This window comes from Ambystoma mexicanum, chromosome 9, assembly GCF_040938575.1.
Source record: "Ambystoma mexicanum isolate Mex_15411 chromosome 9, UKY_AmexF1_1, whole genome shotgun sequence".
NCBI classification, from domain to species: domain Eukaryota; kingdom Metazoa; phylum Chordata; class Amphibia; order Caudata; family Ambystomatidae; genus Ambystoma; species Ambystoma mexicanum.
In genome coordinates this window covers 1,520,388,284-1,520,407,106 of record NC_090931.1, presented here as the reverse complement: position 1 = coordinate 1,520,407,106, position 18,823 = coordinate 1,520,388,284, and positions in this window count along the sequence as shown.

The following is an 18,823-nucleotide window of genomic DNA, read 5'->3' as shown; positions in this document are numbered from 1 at the left end:
ACATCTGGGCTACCTGTAGTCTAGAAGGCACTGCTATGCAGTGGATGGGTGCCAGATGTCCCTATACGCAGCATTTGTGTCTTGTCCCCATTGCCAAGTGCCGATGGGCAGGAAAATGTCCCTTTGTCTAAAGTGCTCAAAATCCTCCTACAAGTTAAGCTTCAGGTTTGTTGTTGTGTTTAGCGGATAGACTTGGCTACAGGATAGGGTACCCCCGGTGAATAAAACATTAGGCAATCACTCACCCTATCTGGGAGTAACTGTCCTGATTTGGCTTGGTTGTCTATATAAAGATATTCAGCATAATATTGTGACGGTACAGCATTTCACAGATCCGATTGAATGACAATGTTTCTAATGTTGTTTTAGGGGAGGACCTGTGCGAAAAGGACGCTGAAGCTGGAGCCCCTCATCAGAAGTGGCTAACGGAGCAGTCCAGCATTTCACAGATCCGATTGAATGACAATGTTTCTAATGTTGTTTTAGGGGGAGGACCTGTGCGAAAAGGACACTGAAGCTGGAGCCCCTCATCAGAAGTGGCTAACAGAGCAGTCCCTCAGTAGGCGTTGCAAAGAGAGGAAAGAAGACAAAGCCAGAAGAAAGGCAAAAAAGAACTCCAATAACTACAAAGAAAAAAAATAAAAATATGCAAGCAGTTAAAATCCATGGTCATAATTCTATTATAAAAATGTTACGTAATTTGCCTACTGAGAATGTGATCATTGATTTAAATACTTTGGGCAACACAGTAGAAAAAGGGGTTGATGTGCAGACCGCCTCTAGGGCGCACCTTCTGAATCTATGGCCTGTGGCTCAATAAAAAACCTGTTACACAAAAGGGGTGCATAGCAGGATATTCTCACATTCTAGGAGAGTCAGTTCTATCAACCTAAGCCATGGTATTGCAGGTTGATTCAAAGGTTCTACTGTCCCATTTTACTAAAAGGGGTGAGGGCATTAAGCAGAGCAAACGGTCCTCTTTATTTCCAGTGTTAGGTAAAAAGGCTAAGGAAGGAATTGTAAAGCCAGTGGTTAACACTACAGCTTCGGATGCGGATTGGTAATATTTAATTCTACCCCAAATATTGCACATGAACAGGAAACAACATCTGGTGTGGTTATATTGAATTCTATCTACCCCCAAACAATACACATGAACAGCAAACCGCATTGGGTGTGGTTATATTGAATTCTATCACAAATTTTGCTCATGAACAGGAAACAGCGTTGGGTGTGGTTATATTGAATTCTACCCCAAATATTGCTCATGAACCAGCGACAGCTGCAGTTGCCACGGTATCGTCATCTGTGCCCATGGTGCTTCCTGCTCCTAATTGTTTGATTAATCAACCAATTGAACAAAAATTAGAGATGCATTCCTCTAAAATCATGGGATGGGAAAGTGACCCAAAAACTAAATGGTGCTGTTAGAATGAACAGATCATGTCTGTAGGATCGTTTTCAACACATACCTGCTTTAAGGTCACTAAATTCAGACGATATTGATTGGGTAACTCTGCCTCAAAGTAACAACAATCGTATGATATGCGGATACCAAACTCATTATTTCAAAACTAATATGGGAACACCGCCAGAATCGAATGATTTTGGGCTACAAATTGTTCATCATGGATTCCGTGGATGATGCCTAGGAATTCATCTCGTTCCAAAATGAATGACTTAATGTTACAAACAAAGATCATCATCCAGGTGAGAATGAGTGGCCACAATAAAACCAGCAGCAGATAAAATGTTAGGATTAAGTAAAGCAGGTCAGGATTGATCGTGGGTTGAACCAGCAATAAAAACCTTCATGGCACTCCAAAGGGGGCTTTCCCAACTTTAGCCTGCAATCGATCAGCATAATGTCATGGAATGCTGGTGGAATAAATAATTTTAATTCATGGTTCCATAATCCATCTCAACATTCTAGGGCAATGATCCTTATGGTCCATGACACCATGGTGAGTTCGCATTTTCAGTTAGATGGTTATGAAACGTATACTTGTCCATCGATTTGCGTTGCAACTGGTCGACCTAGTGGTGGCCTAGCATCCAGCTAGTCCATTTGTGTGATGGCCTGATAGCTGTAAATGTGGACCCTCTGGAAAAAGACAAATCTCTACTGCTTTTAGTGAATGTATATTGGAACCCGGTGAACATTAAATTAGTAGTAGTTAAATGAAGACAAGATGGACCCGTGGCCTCTTTCCGTCCATCGCCTGTTACCTTGTTTTCCCGAAGTCCCAGGAAGCCCTGTCTCTGTCCCTTCCCCCTGACTGGCTGTTGGGTGGAAGTTTCATATATGGTAGTATGGGGAAGTGACGACCAGACTGGCTAGACCCTTCCCAATGACCATATGTTGTGGGTACGCCTGTGGGTGGGACCTGGGTGAATGGAGTGTGGGACGAATACGCATTTCTTGCTGTGGATGTCTAGTATCTGGTGTGTGACACAAAGACTGAGACAGCCCTACCAGAAACTGGTATGAATGCAGTGTGAAGTGTTGAATGGCTGGGTACTTGTCCCAGTACACATTACTTGTTGTGAGTGTCAGGAGAGAAGTGAATAGCCTGAATGCACTATGAACCTGATTAGCTGCCTGCCTGCATGAATGCACATCTGAGTGATTGGTTGCCTGAGTGTGACCCAGCAGAATGCATGGGAGACCGACTAGTATATCTGGGGGCCTCTCACTGGTAGAAATCGTTCAGAAGCTGGAGTTGAAACTAACACTGAAACTGAAGCTTAACCTTGGAGCCCTGCTTGAAGACAAGAATTGCTGTTGCTCTACTTCGTCGATCTGGAAGCTGTTGTGTCTCCAAGAACTGATCCAAGAGAGGACCTGGCTAGGAGACCTCTCCCCGAGCTACGAGGGACCATCGTGCATCAGCTGGTCTTTGCCAAAGCTCCCTGATGGACAGACCTCCGAAAGGCTGCAGACCGGAGACAGGGACCGCCGCGGAATCGCGAAGAGAAGTGCCCGGACATTGAAGTCCATCACCGTCGTCAACCGCCGTCGCCGACCGGAGCAGCAGTGCTCCCTTTGCCTAAGTACATTTGATCCAAGGAGGTTCTCGCCTGCACCGTCGACTGCTTTCTCCCACCGGAGAAAGTCAAGGCCGCCGACGTTCCGAGGAACATCTACCGGTGGGTTTCCCGCCACCTGAAGACCACAGAGCCGCCGACGACCCAACGCCCTTGCTGGGTCAAAATTCTTCATAGACTCTTTGCTGTCCTGAACTATCGTTATCAAGGTGCCCCGCATGCCTCGTCCTCGCAGGACATCTACGCTCAATCGTCGATGAGCACCGTTAGGAGTGACGCTGCCGCCTAACCGTCGTGGTTCACCCTTTTCATTGCCGGAAGTTCGACGACCCATGGCTCCTGCCTTAAACGGAGTGCACTCAAGAAGGGCCTGTCGATTCCCCGACGAAGAACTCTTCCACACCATGTATATTGGGGTTGTAGAACTATTTAGAAGGAAAGAAGACTCTTGTGAACAATATATGGACTGGGCGTGTACGATATATCTTTATTTACAGGTTGCCCATGTGGGGGGATCCTCATACAGAACTGTGCCTAGTGGTAGGGACCAGTATTCTGCCTATTGTTCTAACCAACTGCTTTCCTCCTATATCTATTGTTGGTCACCTTTATTAATTGATTTGTGTGACATTACCACTGTACAGTTGATGCACTCTAATGAAATCTAATAGTAATTGTGGTACCAAGTAGAACATTGTATATCTTTGCCATTATAGATTAACTGAGCACAAAGTGAGTTATTGTGATTGTGTATATAACCTTGAACTTTGATTATATAAAGACTGTTTTCATTAATACAGTGTGTGGACATTCCTTTGGCGTGCTTGGGGACTACACTGTACTTAAGAACCAGCCTGCATCACCTCCTGAGAAGCTAGGCCTTGATTGCTCACCCATGTTTACCAAATAGAGAATCTTTGCTGGGGTCCTCTGTGCCTGTCCTCTGCCATATAGAGAGCAGGAGTACAGACACACACAGTTGCTGAAAAACATAGACTAGGAGTACAGGGTAGTACCCCCCAACCAAGGGTGCCATAAGGGTATCCCAAGGGTCTATTCACCACAACCAAAAAGAGGAAGAGCTGTGCTGCCAGGAGTCCCACATGAACTCCTGTGTGGAAAACATGACAGAACACACAATAAAAAGCAATAAAGGACAAGGATACAGAGGCCCTGTGCCTCAGGTGCATTTCCAGCATCACAGTCGTCCCCCCCCAGACTGAGGTTAGGGTGTCTAATATTCCATGATATTGACACTCTCATCCAGACGGTCAACATACCTTCTGGAAAGGCCATCTGCATTATCGTGACTCTTCCCTGGTCTGTGCTCAATGGTGAAGTCTAGCCCTTGCAGGCTAATGGACCACCTGAGCAGTTTCGGGTTTTCACCCTTGATCTGCATAAGCCACTTTAAGGGCTTATGATCTGTTTGTACCTTGAAGGTATACCCTGTAAGGTAAGGCCTAAAACGCCTAAGGCTCCAAACTATACTAAAACATTCCTTTTCAACAGTAGCCCACCTAAGTTCTCAACCCGTGAGTTGTCTACCGTTGAATATGATTGGATGTTCTCTTCCTTTGTCATCTAACTGGGACAAGAGGAGCGCCAATTCCGGTGTCGCAGGTGTCGGTTTGTACGATAAAGGGCTTGCTGTAGACAGGTGCACAAAGCACAGATGCCCTACACAGACTTTCCTTCCAGCCATTGAAGGCCCTCTGACAGTCTTCAGTCCAATTAACCTTCCTCGGATGCTAGGGTGAAGTCAGCTGTCAGGGGTGCAGCTATAGTTCCATAGTCTGCCATGAAATTGCGATAATACCCAGTGAGGCCCAAAAAGGCTATCGCCTGGGTCTGAGTAGTGGGAGTCTCCCATGTCCTGTACATCCGGTACCTTACTGAGGAGAGGTTGGATTTGACCCCCTCCTACCTCATGACCAAGATACATGACTTTCCTCTGAGCTATATGGCACTTGGTGGCCTTGATAGTGAGGTTACCCCTTTTCAAGGCCTGCAACACCTTATCCAGATGCGTCAAATGCTCTTCACAGGTGGAACTATAGACAGCAATGTCATCTAAGTAGGCCACACAAAAGGCTTCCAGCCCACTGAGAGCATGATTGAGCAATCTCTGGAAGATGGAAGGGGCATTCTTCAACTCAAAAGGCATGAATCTAAACTGATAGTCCCTCAGGTGTTGAGAACGCCCTCTTTTCCTTGGCATGGTCCGTCAGAGCTATTTGTCAATAGCCTGAGGTAAGGTCGAAGGTGCTCACAAATTTAGCAGCACCTATGGTGTCCACAAGCTCATCAGCCCTGGGCAATAGGTGCGCGTCAGTTTTGGTGACTGCATTGACTCCTCTGTAGTCCGGGAGGGTGGCAGAGTGAGCAGGCACCTGGGGCCGGAGGACAGAGGGTGGCCAGGTGCACGTTGCCAAGAGAGAACAGATCAGCAGAGGAGAGGGGGAACGAAGGCAGAAGAAAAGAGGAAGGTCTTGAGGTGCTTCCAGAACCAGAGATGGTTCTCAGGTTTTAGAGTGGCAGGGAGGCTGTTCCAGAGTGAGGCCCCAGCAGAAGACAGAGATCAAACCCCAGCTCGCTTCTTTGAAAAACGACTGACCCTGAGGGAGTTGGAGGTAGCGAAGAGCTCGAGAGGGGAGGTATTTGCAGAGGGATAGCTGAAGGTATTTTGGACCCAGGCCCCAGAAAGCCTTGTGGGCAATGCAGAGGTTTTTGAATTTAATCCTTGCATCCACTGGGAGCTAATGGAGAGATTTCAGAGCTGGAGAGATACAATCCCAGGGCTTGAGGCCAAGGACAAGTCTCTCAGTCCCGTTCTGATTAGTTGCAGAGGGTGGAGAGCAGAGGCAGGTAGATTTAGAAAGAGGCTGTTAACAATCGTCCAAGCTAGAGAGAACCATAGCTTGGGATACCATGAGCTTCTGGGGCAAGGAGAGGAAAAGACAGAGTACCTCTGAGAAGGTGCAGTAGGAAATTTGACTTTTTAGAGACCTCAGATATGTGGGTGGAGAAGGAAAGGGTGGAGTCAAAGATGACCCAGAGGTTCTTAGCCTCGCAGGTGGGGGTAGAAGGAGGGCCAAGGGAGGCCGGCTGGAGAGTGGGGGCTTGAGCCTGTTGACATGGAATACCTGAGCGGCTACCCCAGGGACTCCCAAGTCAACCAGATAATTGACATTGACCATCTTGGAGATAATCCTGAAGGGTCCAGTTCATTTGTCTGCCAAAGCTCTAGGCTTGGTAGGGTCCATCACAAGGTTTTCCTGTCCCGGAGTCAATCCACTTGCAACACTTTAAGGTCATGCTAATACTTATTCAATTCCTGGCTGGCCTTGAAATCTGCTGTTGCCTGACCCATCATCTGTGTCATCCTCCATCTGAGGCCTAACACATAGTCCCCCACTTGCTTGGCAGGACCTGGAGGGCCGGCTTCCAAACCTTCTCTGATCAAGGCAAGGAGCCCCCTCACAGGATGTCCAAAGAGTTACTCAAAGGGGCTGAAACCAATACCCTCTTGAGGTACCTCTCTGTAAGCGAACAGCAGGCATGGCAGGAGGAGATCCCATTTCCTCTTTAGGGGCTCTTCCAAAGCACCTAGCAAGCCCTTGACAGTCTTATTAAATCTCTCAACCAGACCATTGGTCTGGGTATGTTAAGAGGTGGAGAACTTGTAGGTTACCCCGCACTCTTTCCACATGGTTTTCATGTAACTCAACATGAAGTTGGATCCTCTGTCAGAGACAACCTCCTTGGGGAATCCAGAATGGGTGAAAATATCCAGGAGAGCCCTGGCAACCACCTTGGCAGTAACAGTCCGAAGCGGTATAGCCTCAGGGTACCTGGTGGCATGATCAACCAAGACCAGGATGAACCGATGTCCACCTGAAGTGGGAGGGGGAAGGGGACGACAATGTCGATGCCCACCCTCTCAAATGGTGTGGCCATTACTGGCAACGGCTGTAGTGGAGCAATAACACTGCCTCCAGCCCTGCCAGACAACTGACAAGTGGGGCAGGTCTTGCAGTGGGACTCCACTTCTACTCCCATCCGGGGCCAGTAGAAATGGGCAGAGAGCCTCTGCTTAGTCTTCTTGGTTCCAAGATGACCAGGCAAGGGAACCTCATGCGCCAACTGCAGGAGGAAGGACCTGTAAACCTGGGGTACCACCATACTCTTGAGGGCACCATGTTCAGGCTTAGAGGGCTCACTAATGAGGAGGCCACCCTTCCAATAGATCTGTAATGTCCTAGGCACTTCTCCCTGTGCCTAGGATAGGGCCTGTTTCCTCAGACCCTCAAGCGAGTGGCACTCTCTGTAACCCTTACAGAAGTCCACCCGAGAGGATCCCCCTTCAGCCAGCAGGCGTAGAAGGTCAGGGTGGTCCTCTGGGTTGAGCACCTCTCCCACAGGAGAGTCTTCTGGCTCTTCTCCCACAGGAGTTGAGACTGGGTTCACCACTAAACTCAGCCCGTCTGGAGCATGAGTCCCAGTGGATGCTGCAGCAGCAGCAGGAAGAGGAGTCGTCCTCTCCACAGAGGTGGCCTTCTTACCCTTCCGTCTTCTTCGTGCCTTGGGTTTCCCCATCGGTGTGGGCACCGGACTCACAGCCGGACCCGGTGTGGCCTGTGATCGGGTGACCGCCGCAGCAGCCATGGGGAGATCATCTGAGATCACCCTGTTAGCAGGCACATTGTCCTGAACAAGGACAGGAAGCTTTGCTGTCTTGTCTCCAATCGTAATGTTGACTAAGGCTACAGACGATAATTTGAGAGGCCCACCAGCTAATCTGGTAGTTATCAGAGGAGCACCTACATAGCCCTCTGGCATGAGCAGGGTCCAGTCCACCACTGTCATGCTTGCCCCAGTGTCTCTCAAGCCAGTAGAAGGCTGGCCATTCAAGAGGGCACTTCTCAAAAACCTACGAGTGTTCTGTTGGATTGTAGCCAGTACTTCTGCGTACTGGTCCCAGGCCCCAAGGGACACTAGGGAGACCTCTACGGAAGCACTGAATGTGATCCCGGTAGAGGAGCGGTGGACAGTGGCCTCCACCTAAGGTACGGAGTAAGGGTAGGTTAGGCTGACCGCCTGGAGTCCAAGTGCCTTACCTTTACACTTGGGGTCACCCTTTTTGTGAACCAGTGCTCCACAGTCCCAACAAGTGCCAGGAATGTGGGGTTTGGTACTGGAACCACTGGGAGCCTGCTTTGCAGCAGGTGGACCACTACTCTTACTCCCACCCACATAGGACTTATCCCCACTAGATCTTTGGGTCTTAGGAGAGGAAGGTTTTGGTTTACCCAACTGTGAATGCTTTTGGGACTCCTCAGCTTTCTGAGAGGTCCCCTTTTCACAATCTGTCTGGTAGTCCACCAGGACAGTTATCAGCTCAGCCCTAGACTTATCCTCAATGTCTAATTCCCTGGCTTCACAAGCACTCTGGAGAGCCTCTAAGCTCATCCTAGTCAATTTACCATTTGCAATAGACTCCATTGCTTGTAATGTAGTTATCTTGTACACAACTAAACCTCAATTCGCAAAGTGTGGATATTTTGTAGGTGGCAAAGTTACACACTGATTCTTAAAACCATAATCATCCCACCACTGCCACCAGTGTAAATACTGGAGGGGGTGTCTGTACTCCTGCTCTCTATATGGCAGAAGAGAGGCACATAGGACCCCGGCCAAGATTCTCTATTTGGTAAATGTGGGCGGGCAATCAAGGCCTAGCTTCTCAGGAGGTGATGCAGGCTGGTTCTTAAGTACAGTGTAGTCTCCAAGCACCTTCAACGAAATGTCCACACACTGTATTAATGAAAACACAGTCTTTATATAATTAAGGTTCAAGGTTATATACACAATCACAATAACTCACTTTGTGCTCAGTTGATCTATAATTGCATAGCTATACACAGTTCTACGTGGTACCACAATTACTATTAGATTTCATTTAAGTGCATCAACTGTACGGTGGTCAAATGTCACACAGATCAATGAATAAAGGTAACCAACAATAGATATAGGAGGGAAGCAGTTGGCTAGAACAATAGGCAGAATACTGGCCCTTACCACTAGGCACAATTCTATATGAGGATCCCCCCACCTGGGCAACCTGTAAATAAAGATATATCATACAAACCCAGTCCATATATTGTTCACAACAGTCTTATTTCCTTCTAAATAGTTCTACCACCCCAGTGTACCTGGTGTGGAAGAGTTCTTCATTGGGGAATCGACGGGCACTTCTTTAGTGCACTCTCTTTAAGGCAGAAGCCATGGGTCATTGATCTTCCGGCGGTGAAAAGGGTGAACCACGACAGTGAAGTGGCAGCTTCGCTCCTAGCGTTGCTCGTTGACGATTGAGCGTAGATGTCCTGCGAGGAATAGGCATGCGGGGCACCTCGATGACGATAGTTCAAGACTGCAAAGAGTCTAGGAAGAACTTTGACCCAGCAAGGGTGTCGGTCGGCGGTGGCTCTGCGGTCTTCAGGTGGCGGGAAACCCACCGGTGGATGTTCCTGGTGTGTCAGTGGCTTCGACTTTCTCTGGCGGGACAAAGCAGTCCACGGTGCAGGTGAGAACGTCCTTGGATCAAATGTACTTAGGCAAAGGGAGCACTGCTGCTCCGGTCAGCGACAGCGGTCATCGACGGTGATGGGCTTCACTGTCCAGGTGCTTCTTTTCGTGATTCCGCGACACTCTCCGTCTACGGTCTTCAGCCTTTTGTAGGTCTGTCTACCAGGGAGCTTTTGCAAAGATCAGCTGGTGCACGATACACCCTTATAGCTTGGGGAGAGGTCCTCTCTCGGATCAGTTCTTGGAGACACAGCAGCTTTCAGATCGATGAAGTAGAGTAACAGCAATTCTTCTATTCCAGCAGGGCTTCAAGGTTAAGCTTCAGTTTCAATCCAGCTTCTTAACGATTTTTAGCAGTGAGAGGTCCCCAGATTTACTAGTCGTTCTCTCATTCATTCTGCTGGGTCACACTCAGGCAACCAATCACTCAGAAGTGCATTCATACAGGCAAGCAGGTGCATAGTGCATTCAGGTCATTCACTTCTCTCCAGACAGTCACAACAAGTAATGTGCAGTGGCGGCTGGTGAGTTTGAAAGCTGGTGGGGTGTAAATTTCCCAGGGCGAATTTAGTAGCGAGCGCGCACAGCGCGCAAGCTCACCCCCCCCCCCCCCCCCCCCAAGGGTGGTGCGGCAAGGTTCTCCCCGCGTAAGTTTTGGAAAAATGGCCTACAAAATGTGCAATTTCCTGTCCAAAAAACCCACCGAAATATGAAAATAGCATTCGGTTTTACATATTAATGGTGGTACACTATTCTTATGTGTGCAAGTGTGATGGTGTATTTTACAGCAGCTCGTATTGAGAATGGCTGGTACTATGATGTATGCATAAAGAAATTCATTATATAGTAAGTAAGGATGGAAACATGTTTGTCATGCTGTTACTGGCATTCACATGCGTTCATCCTCTTACTAAGGTGGGATTTTAGGCATTTTCTGAAAGGGGGAAACTAAGCTAAAATATTACTTTAGTTTTTAACCACTTAGTTAATGCGACATTTCTCCTACCTCTAATGGATGTCTGGCTCGCTGAGTTGCCATTGCTTCAGTTGCTCAAAGTTGCAACACTTGGAATGCACAGGTCTCCGAAAGAGCACATACATATTGCATGGAGAAAAATGCAACAGAAATAGTTTACTAAGGGGTCGATTCATGGAATTAATGTGTGCTGAAAATTTCGGCGAAAACGTGCGATTCGCAGTGCAAGTGCGAAAATCGCAGGGAAACCAGCGCACATCGATTCATGGAAGTCCGTGCGTGAGTAAAATCTAGGATGTGCGCTGAAAAATTGCGCGGCGCATGCCGGCGCACCGGTCATCTAACGGCGTGCGCCACGGCCACAGAGAAAGCACACATAGCGCGGCGCACAAAACAAAAGTAGGCGGAACACTGGGAATGGGGAACAACGCGTGAAAATGTGGGCGTCACGGGGGAAGTACAGGAGGCAAGTGCGCGGAACGCCCACACGCTCGCCTAAAGCACGTATTCATGGAATCGAATAGAGCAAACCAGCGCACGGGCAAAGACGCGCACAGGCCTAAACACGTCCGCCACACGAAGGAAGGCGGTAGCGTCCGTGGCAATGAAAAAAATGTGCGCCAACAAAAAGCACGTATATACAGCTACGATGAATGTCTCATACTGTGGCCCTCTAGGACAAATGACGTGCAAAGGGGTACGCGACAGACACCCGCTGTGTGAAAAATAGCATGTGCGTGTATTTCGGGGGTGCGCGGGAAGTTACACATGCGATAGTCCTTGGGTGAGCGGGGTACGTGTATTTCATGGGTTCGCGTGAAGTTTCACATGCGATAGTCCCTGGGCAAGCGGGGTACATGTATTTCAGGGGTTCGTGTGAAGTCTCACACGCGATTGGGCCTGGGTGAGCGGGGTACGTGTATTACTGGGGTGCGCGGGAAGTTCTACACGCGATTGGGCCTGGGTGAGCGGGGTACGTGTATTTCAGCGGTTCGCGTGAAGTCTCACACGCGATTGGGCCTGGGTGAGCGGGGTACGTGTATTACTGGGGTGCGTGGGAAGTTCCACACGCGATTGGGCTTGGGTGAGCGGGGTACGTGTATTACTGGTGTGCGCGGGAAGTTCCACATGCGATTGGGCCTGGGTGAGCGGGGTACGTTTATTACTGGGGTGCGCTGGAAGTTCCACACGCGATTGGGCCTGGGTGAGCGGGGTACGAGCATTACTGGGGCGCGCGGGAAGTTTCACACGCTCGCCTACAACACGTATCCATGGAATCGAACGGGGCTACGGCATGTGCCAAAAAAAACGGGCCAATCCGGAAACACGTACACCAGCAGGAAGCAGGCGTACGTCGACCCACGCAGCATAAAAGTGCACGCAAACAACAAACAAGCTCAGACGCCAGGATGAATATACCGTTCCTAGCAGCAGTGGTCGTGGGATACCGCAGGAGGAGGAGGATAGTCAGGCCTAGAATTTTTACACCCAGAACCAGCTTTTTTGGGATGCCTGATGACCAGGTGTATGGGAGGTACAGGTTTCCACCTCACATAATACTTGACCTGGTGAGTGAGTGGGAGGATGACCTCACATCACCCACCCTGTGTGCCCAAGCACTCAGCCCCCTGGAGAAGGCCCTCAATGTACTGCACTTCTTGGCCACTGGATCATTTCAGCGCACAACTGCCATAGTGGGGGGGGGTGTCACAGACCACGCAGTCACGCTGCCTGCACCAGGTGTTGGCCATCATGACTGCACGCCCATCAGTCTGCAGGCACATATACCTGCCCAGAACACCCGCAGAAAGGCAGGCTGTCGTACAGGATTTCTATGGGGTGGCACACTTCCCCAAAGTGCTAGGTGCCATTGACTGCACCCATGTGGCTCTACGTCCTCCCAGGGCATCTGAGCACATCTACAGAAACCGCAAGCACTGGCATTCCATCAACGTCCAGGTAGTATGCGATGCCAAGGGAATCATCACCTCAGTATATGCCAACTATCCAGGGTCCACCCACAACAGTTTCATTTACAGAATGTCAACCCTAAACCGGGACCTAGAAGCTGGCCGGCATGGCGATATGTGGCTGCTTGGTGAGTATAAATGCCATAGCACATGCATGCATGCCAGATACTGAGTAATGTCACAACCCCACTAATGACAACCATCACCACCTCCCCAGGGGACAGTGCCTACCCTCTGAGCACCCACATGATGACGCCAATTCGGAACCCCACCACGCCACCCGAGGTAACATACAACACAGCCCACATTGCAACCCGGGGCATAGTGGAGTGCACATTCGGAGTGCTCAAGTCACGCTTTCGCTCCCTTGACCGGTCTGGCGGGCAGCTGTTATACGCTCCCCCAGTAGTGTGCAGGATCATAGTGGCAGCATGTGTCCCTCATAACGTTGCAACATGCCGGGGCCTGCCGGTGGACATGGTGGTGCCCCTACATCTCCAACCACATGCACGCCCACTGTGCATGGGAGGGGAAAGGGCATGTGGTGAGGCAGCCCGTACGCAGCTAGTGGCTAATTACTTCACATAAAATCACACCCCTGCGGAGTGCACACAGCCCTAGCACATACAGCTGACAATCAATGATGATGACATAAGGGACAGTCAACTGTCACAACCATACCAGCCTGAGATTGGTCACCTGTAAGTGTTACATTGTGCGCATCCCTACCTACCCAAACACCACCAATGCTGTGTCATCAAAAGACATACATCTATGCTGCTAAATTGATTACCCCCTTGCAAATTACAACATGAGAACACCGCCATGTCACCCAACCCTCCCCATAAACTCCATCTCCCAAGTAGACGGCCTTGTGAAGACATGAGGAATGAACCTGCAAATTTTGAGGGAGACATGGAAGCAGAAGCACACATAAATAAACCATGCAGTGTAGAAAACAACAACAATATCCACAAGGAATGTCTACACAGTATTGACTACAGACTGCCCACACAGCTCATGGGAGCCCAACGTCACTGTGGAATTCACTGTCACTTGGTCACACCCTTTGCAAGCCCATGGAAACGGGAAGCAGGATGGGTGTGTGTCTCATGAAACCAAGCATCTAACCCAAACTCAGGACAAGCCTGCATGTGCCCAGCCACAATACAGTGTATGCCCACGGGAGCCACACAAGGCAACACACTGTAAAAAAAAATCAAAAATCAAAAATGGCCATCTGAGGGCTGGGGGGGGGGGACCACCACCCAGGAGGCCCGAGGACAGGGTGCGCACCAACAGCCACCTGTGTGGATGTTGGGGGAAAAAAAAACACCTCCATGGGCTCATGGCCTGCACGGCTATGCTATTGTGGGAGAACTGCTGCCGTCGCTCTCATGACCCTATCGTGGGAGAACTGCTGCATCAGGAGGTGGTGGTGCTATGGGAGGCAGCCCACGCAAAGCCCTGGTATGGTCCTCCATGGCAGCAAGCATGCAGGTGTTGAATGTCTGGTTCTGGAGGATTATAGTGCGGAGATCCCCATGCAACATCTGACGTGATGCCCGGACCTCCTCCCGAGTTGCCCGCATGTCAGCTGAGAGCGTACCTGTGAGCAGCTCCAGCCGCTGTTCTGCCCTAAAATTAGTGGAAGCCTCCAGGTCAAGAAGAGTCTCCCTGAGGTTATGGAGTTCTTCCCTCAGGGCTTCCCTGTGGGCCTGGGACTCTATAGAGATGGATTGGCGCAGAGTCTCCAGTGCCCCCCGTCGGTCCCTGTTGGACGCCAACATGTCTTCCCTGTGTGATTGGCAAATGGAGTCTGTTGCCTGCTGTAGTTGCTCCATCTGCCTTTCAGGGGGGACAATGGAAGTGGCCACCCTCTCCATTGCTGGAGCCATCATCTCAACTGATGCTGCCTGTTGGGTTGCCATACCGTACATGGATTGTTCCCATGCGGTATTGCCTGGTGGCGTACGGCCACCACGTCGGCGGGCACCACACCTGTTTGGGGCAAGGCGATCTGCGCCTTGCTGTGCCGGCACTGCCTGAGGCTGCAGGACTGCATTCCCCCTCTGATCTGCTGGCCCAGGAACAGGATCAGATGTTGTGGAGTGTGACCCTGCACCCGTAACCGCCAAAGGCTGACTAACCAACACTGACATCCCCATAGAGGGTTCTACCCCTGGTGCAGGTGGGCTGGACAGAACAGAATCCCTTCCAGAAACAGTTACCTGCATTGCCACATAGGTCTCATGATCCGAATCAGCACCTGAATAGCGGTCTGGGGAGGTTGACCCAGAGGCACCCCTTGAGAGAATCGTCTGCAGCAAGAGTGGGTTCTCACCCACCACCACACCACGTCCCCCACTGGTGCCCGGTCGTGCCTCAGATTCCTCATGGGTCTGCACCATCTCCTCAACCTCAACAGCATCAAGTGTGTCATCCCCTGCAAAAACATGAAAGACAAAAAATGGAAACAGGCATTTGCACCATAGCACACAAATAGGCCTGACAAGCTACAGAACCAGTACATGATTTACACATGTCCCACATGACTACAACCCTCCCATGCATGCACTGTCACAGAGTTGGAAGGGGAGGCAAAAGTCAGACACTGATGACACCAAGATGGAAGAGCAACACATTTGCTGCATGCTGGGTAGCACTGCCATCACACATTGGCCTGTCAGTGGCATGTCCTATACACATAAATGACACATGCCATCACACAGATGGCATGTACCATAGCCATGGTACATTCCACAAGTACATCGATATGTCAGTGAATGAGTACTGTCACCCATCCATGTGAGATGGACATGAGGAGATAAAAGATGCCACATAGTGTGACTAGATACGCATGTGCCACACACTGCAACACATCCAGTGTACAAAAATACAGTGATTGCAGGGCTATGTACACATCAATGGTTGTGCACTTCAACATGACAGGAAACAACTAGCATGTTCCACATTCAAACAGGCCCAAAAACATCATGTGATCAGGCCAATACTTGTTCAGCCTGAATGGTCAAATCATTCAACTACCATGGTGACACATGTGGGCCAATGTGGGATTCTTCAATGACAGAAGCCTGAAAGAACACAGAAAAATACAAACAATGTTGTAGCATGATGCCACCTCAAGGGCAACTGCCGTAATGTTTAGCTAAATTACTACTGTGGGCAGAAGGGATACTGTCACACACAAATTCAAGGCCGCAGAATGTTTTGGATGAAGCACATGGGTAACCCATACCACTCAGTCACACACACCCTCACCTGGCACTCAATCAGAACCCGTCACCCAAACAACATACACATGCATTACACACACACGCATGGGCACTCACCGGACAATGCGTCATAATCGGGTAGTTCTCCCACACCTCGGATCTGTGACGAAGGTCCCAGCAACAGACTCATGTTCAGTGAGTTCGTTGTCCTCTTGTGGAGACCCACCGCCAGTCACCAGAGTAGCGGCATGATTCGAGGCCAGCTTCTTCTTTGCTCTGTGTTTCAGGTCGTTCCACCGCTTGTAGCAATCGCCAGCTGAGCGCCTCACAAATCCAAGGGCACTTATGTGGTCTGCGATGATCTGCCAGTGTACCTGACGTTGACCAGGTGTGGTCTTGCACCCTGCAGTCTACAGCATTTCGTGGCTATGTGCCGACACATAGGTCACAAGTGCATTAAGCTCTGCGTCGTTAAAGCTAGGCTTCCTTGACGTGCCGGAGTATGTAGCCGTGCCTGGGGTCTCAGCCTGTTGTGCCAGAGCACCCTACTTCCTCTTTTTAGAAGGTGGAGCGGAGCCAGAGTGGCTTACGCCGCTCTGGTCAGTAGGGGCAGAAGCACCGGTGGACTGGGTTGTTGGGGTGTGCGAATGCACAATGACCATAGGACTTGGTGCAGGCATTATCTGAAGTGTGATGTTGGCAGGGGGAACATCAGTCTGATGGACCAGGAGCGACACTGTCCTGGTTGGGAGAATCAGAGCTGGGGCGGATGGAGCTGCAGCTGCCCCTGCAGCCTCACCACCCTGCATACTTGGGGCAGCAGATGACATAGCTGCCCCAGAACCACGTGGCTTGGTGACAACAACTTGCACCGCCACACGTGGCTTAGACCTGCTGACCTGGAAGTCAGCCATGGAATCATCCTGTGCCAGGTCAGGTGCCACAATGGGCTGGTCCAACAAGGGCTGAGCTGGGATGGTCTCAGCCACGTTTCCCTCAACCATGGGGGTGGGCATGGGTGTCCCTGATTGGTCCTCCACACATGGGGGTATAGGGGCACCCTGCAAATCCCGGCCACGCTCCCTACCGCGCCCACCACGTCCACCTTTTTAAGGTCGGCCACCTTTGCCTCCCTTACCGCTTGGTCACCTCCCAACCATGGCACTGATGTTGTTGTGCGTATGGGAGGAGAAGTAAACTATTGTCCTGGCAATTGGGGGTCAAAGGGGTAGGGTACTAGATGGAATTCGTACCCTAGTGCTCTAACAAGGCTGTCTGTGACCCCTGGGGGAAGATGACGGGTCACGCAACGCACAGGCAGCCCAAAAACAAAAATAAGCGTGCACGGAACCCCTCGTAGACCACGTGCATGGAAAAATGAACCCGCACTACGCTGTGGCACCCAGAAACACAAAAATAAGCGTACCCGTAATACACACAGCCTACAATGACCTCTGAAGGGGTACGCGACACACGGGGCAGCACAGTTGCTAAGTACGTGCGGAACTCACCGTCTGCCTGGAAAAAGAACGTGAAAAATACGCGCGTGTGCGCGTTGGCAACACCCCCGCCAAAAGAAGAATTGTACGCTGTCTGAGGAGACAGGACAAAAGGAGAAGTGAACACTGTTTGAGGAAACAGGCCCAAAAAAAGTAGAAAAAAATGAAAGCTGTCAGAGGTAACAGGGAGTACGAACTTGAAACGCTGTGAAGTAATCGTGTGTGAACCGACAAGAAGTACAGAATCCACCCACTTGCTCTCCACAAAAAGCACGTACAAGGAAATGGCGTCCTACACGTACCTTTGAAACCGGCCCACACGTACACGTCACATACGCGTGCACGCGCCCTTTCCTCCAATCACATGCGCTGACACTCGGATGTGCAGCTTTTCCACGTGTGCTCTGTCATCACGTGCAATGAGGGAAACACCCGCGCGCGTCACGTCGCTGATGTGCTTATGCGCTAATGCCCTTTCCTCGAATTACACGCTGACGTGCAAGATTTTCAAGTGCCAAATCACTCCGTATCAAGCTGGCCACGCGAAAACACACGGAAGACCACGCTCCTGCCCAGAAGGCCGAATTACTGCCCCCCAGAGCCCCGAGCACGCTCCCACCTGACATCTGCTGCTGCCTGACTGCCTGCTGCCCACGTGCCCTGCCATTTTCTGCCTGCACGTCAGCCAGGGGTGCTGTTGCTGTGACCACCCCTGCTGGAACCGAAGACTCCCGACTGGGATTCCATCGCTCCACAGCCCAGCCCCAGGACCCAGTTGCCCACCGACTCCTGCCTCTGGGGTTATCATGTCCGGCACTACACCATCTGGCAGCACTGGCAACCCCCAGCCAGAGAGGAAGAGGGGCACCAGCTTCACTGCCACCGAAGTTGGTGTCCTGGTGGAGCAAGTCCTGGGGCAGTTTGATGCCCTCTTCGGAAGTACGCGCGCTGACAAGGAAGGACGGACTCGGACCTGGACAGGCATCGTGACTGCCATCAACGCGGAGGGGGTGGCAGTCTGCGACTTCCAACATGTCAAGAAGTGCTGGGAGGACTTCAGGTCCAGGACCCTCAACAAGGCCCGGCACCATTTGAAGGCAGCGGATGCTAAGGGGCGCCGGGGCCACCTGTCGGAACATCAGATGAGGGTCCTGGAACGCATATGCCCAGCGCTCCACGTCCAGGTCCTTGAGAGGCAGACCCGCCTGGAGTCGAGCGGTAAGTGTACATGCATAGTGATTGGAAGCTGTGCGTGTGGTGGTGTGCCAGTAGTGTGCAGGTTGTACATGTGGTTTTGTAGGGCCATGTATGGATGTGTATGTACAGGGCTGTGAGGCTGACACATGCAAGTCCTTTCATGTGTGAGACACATGGATGGTGTATGTGTGGGTAAGCATGCAGGCCAAATGCAGATGTGTGAGCACACATGTTTGGATTACTGTGTATGTATGTTGGCATGGTTGTGGTGTCACACATGCATGTTGGTTCCAGCTGCATGTATCTGCA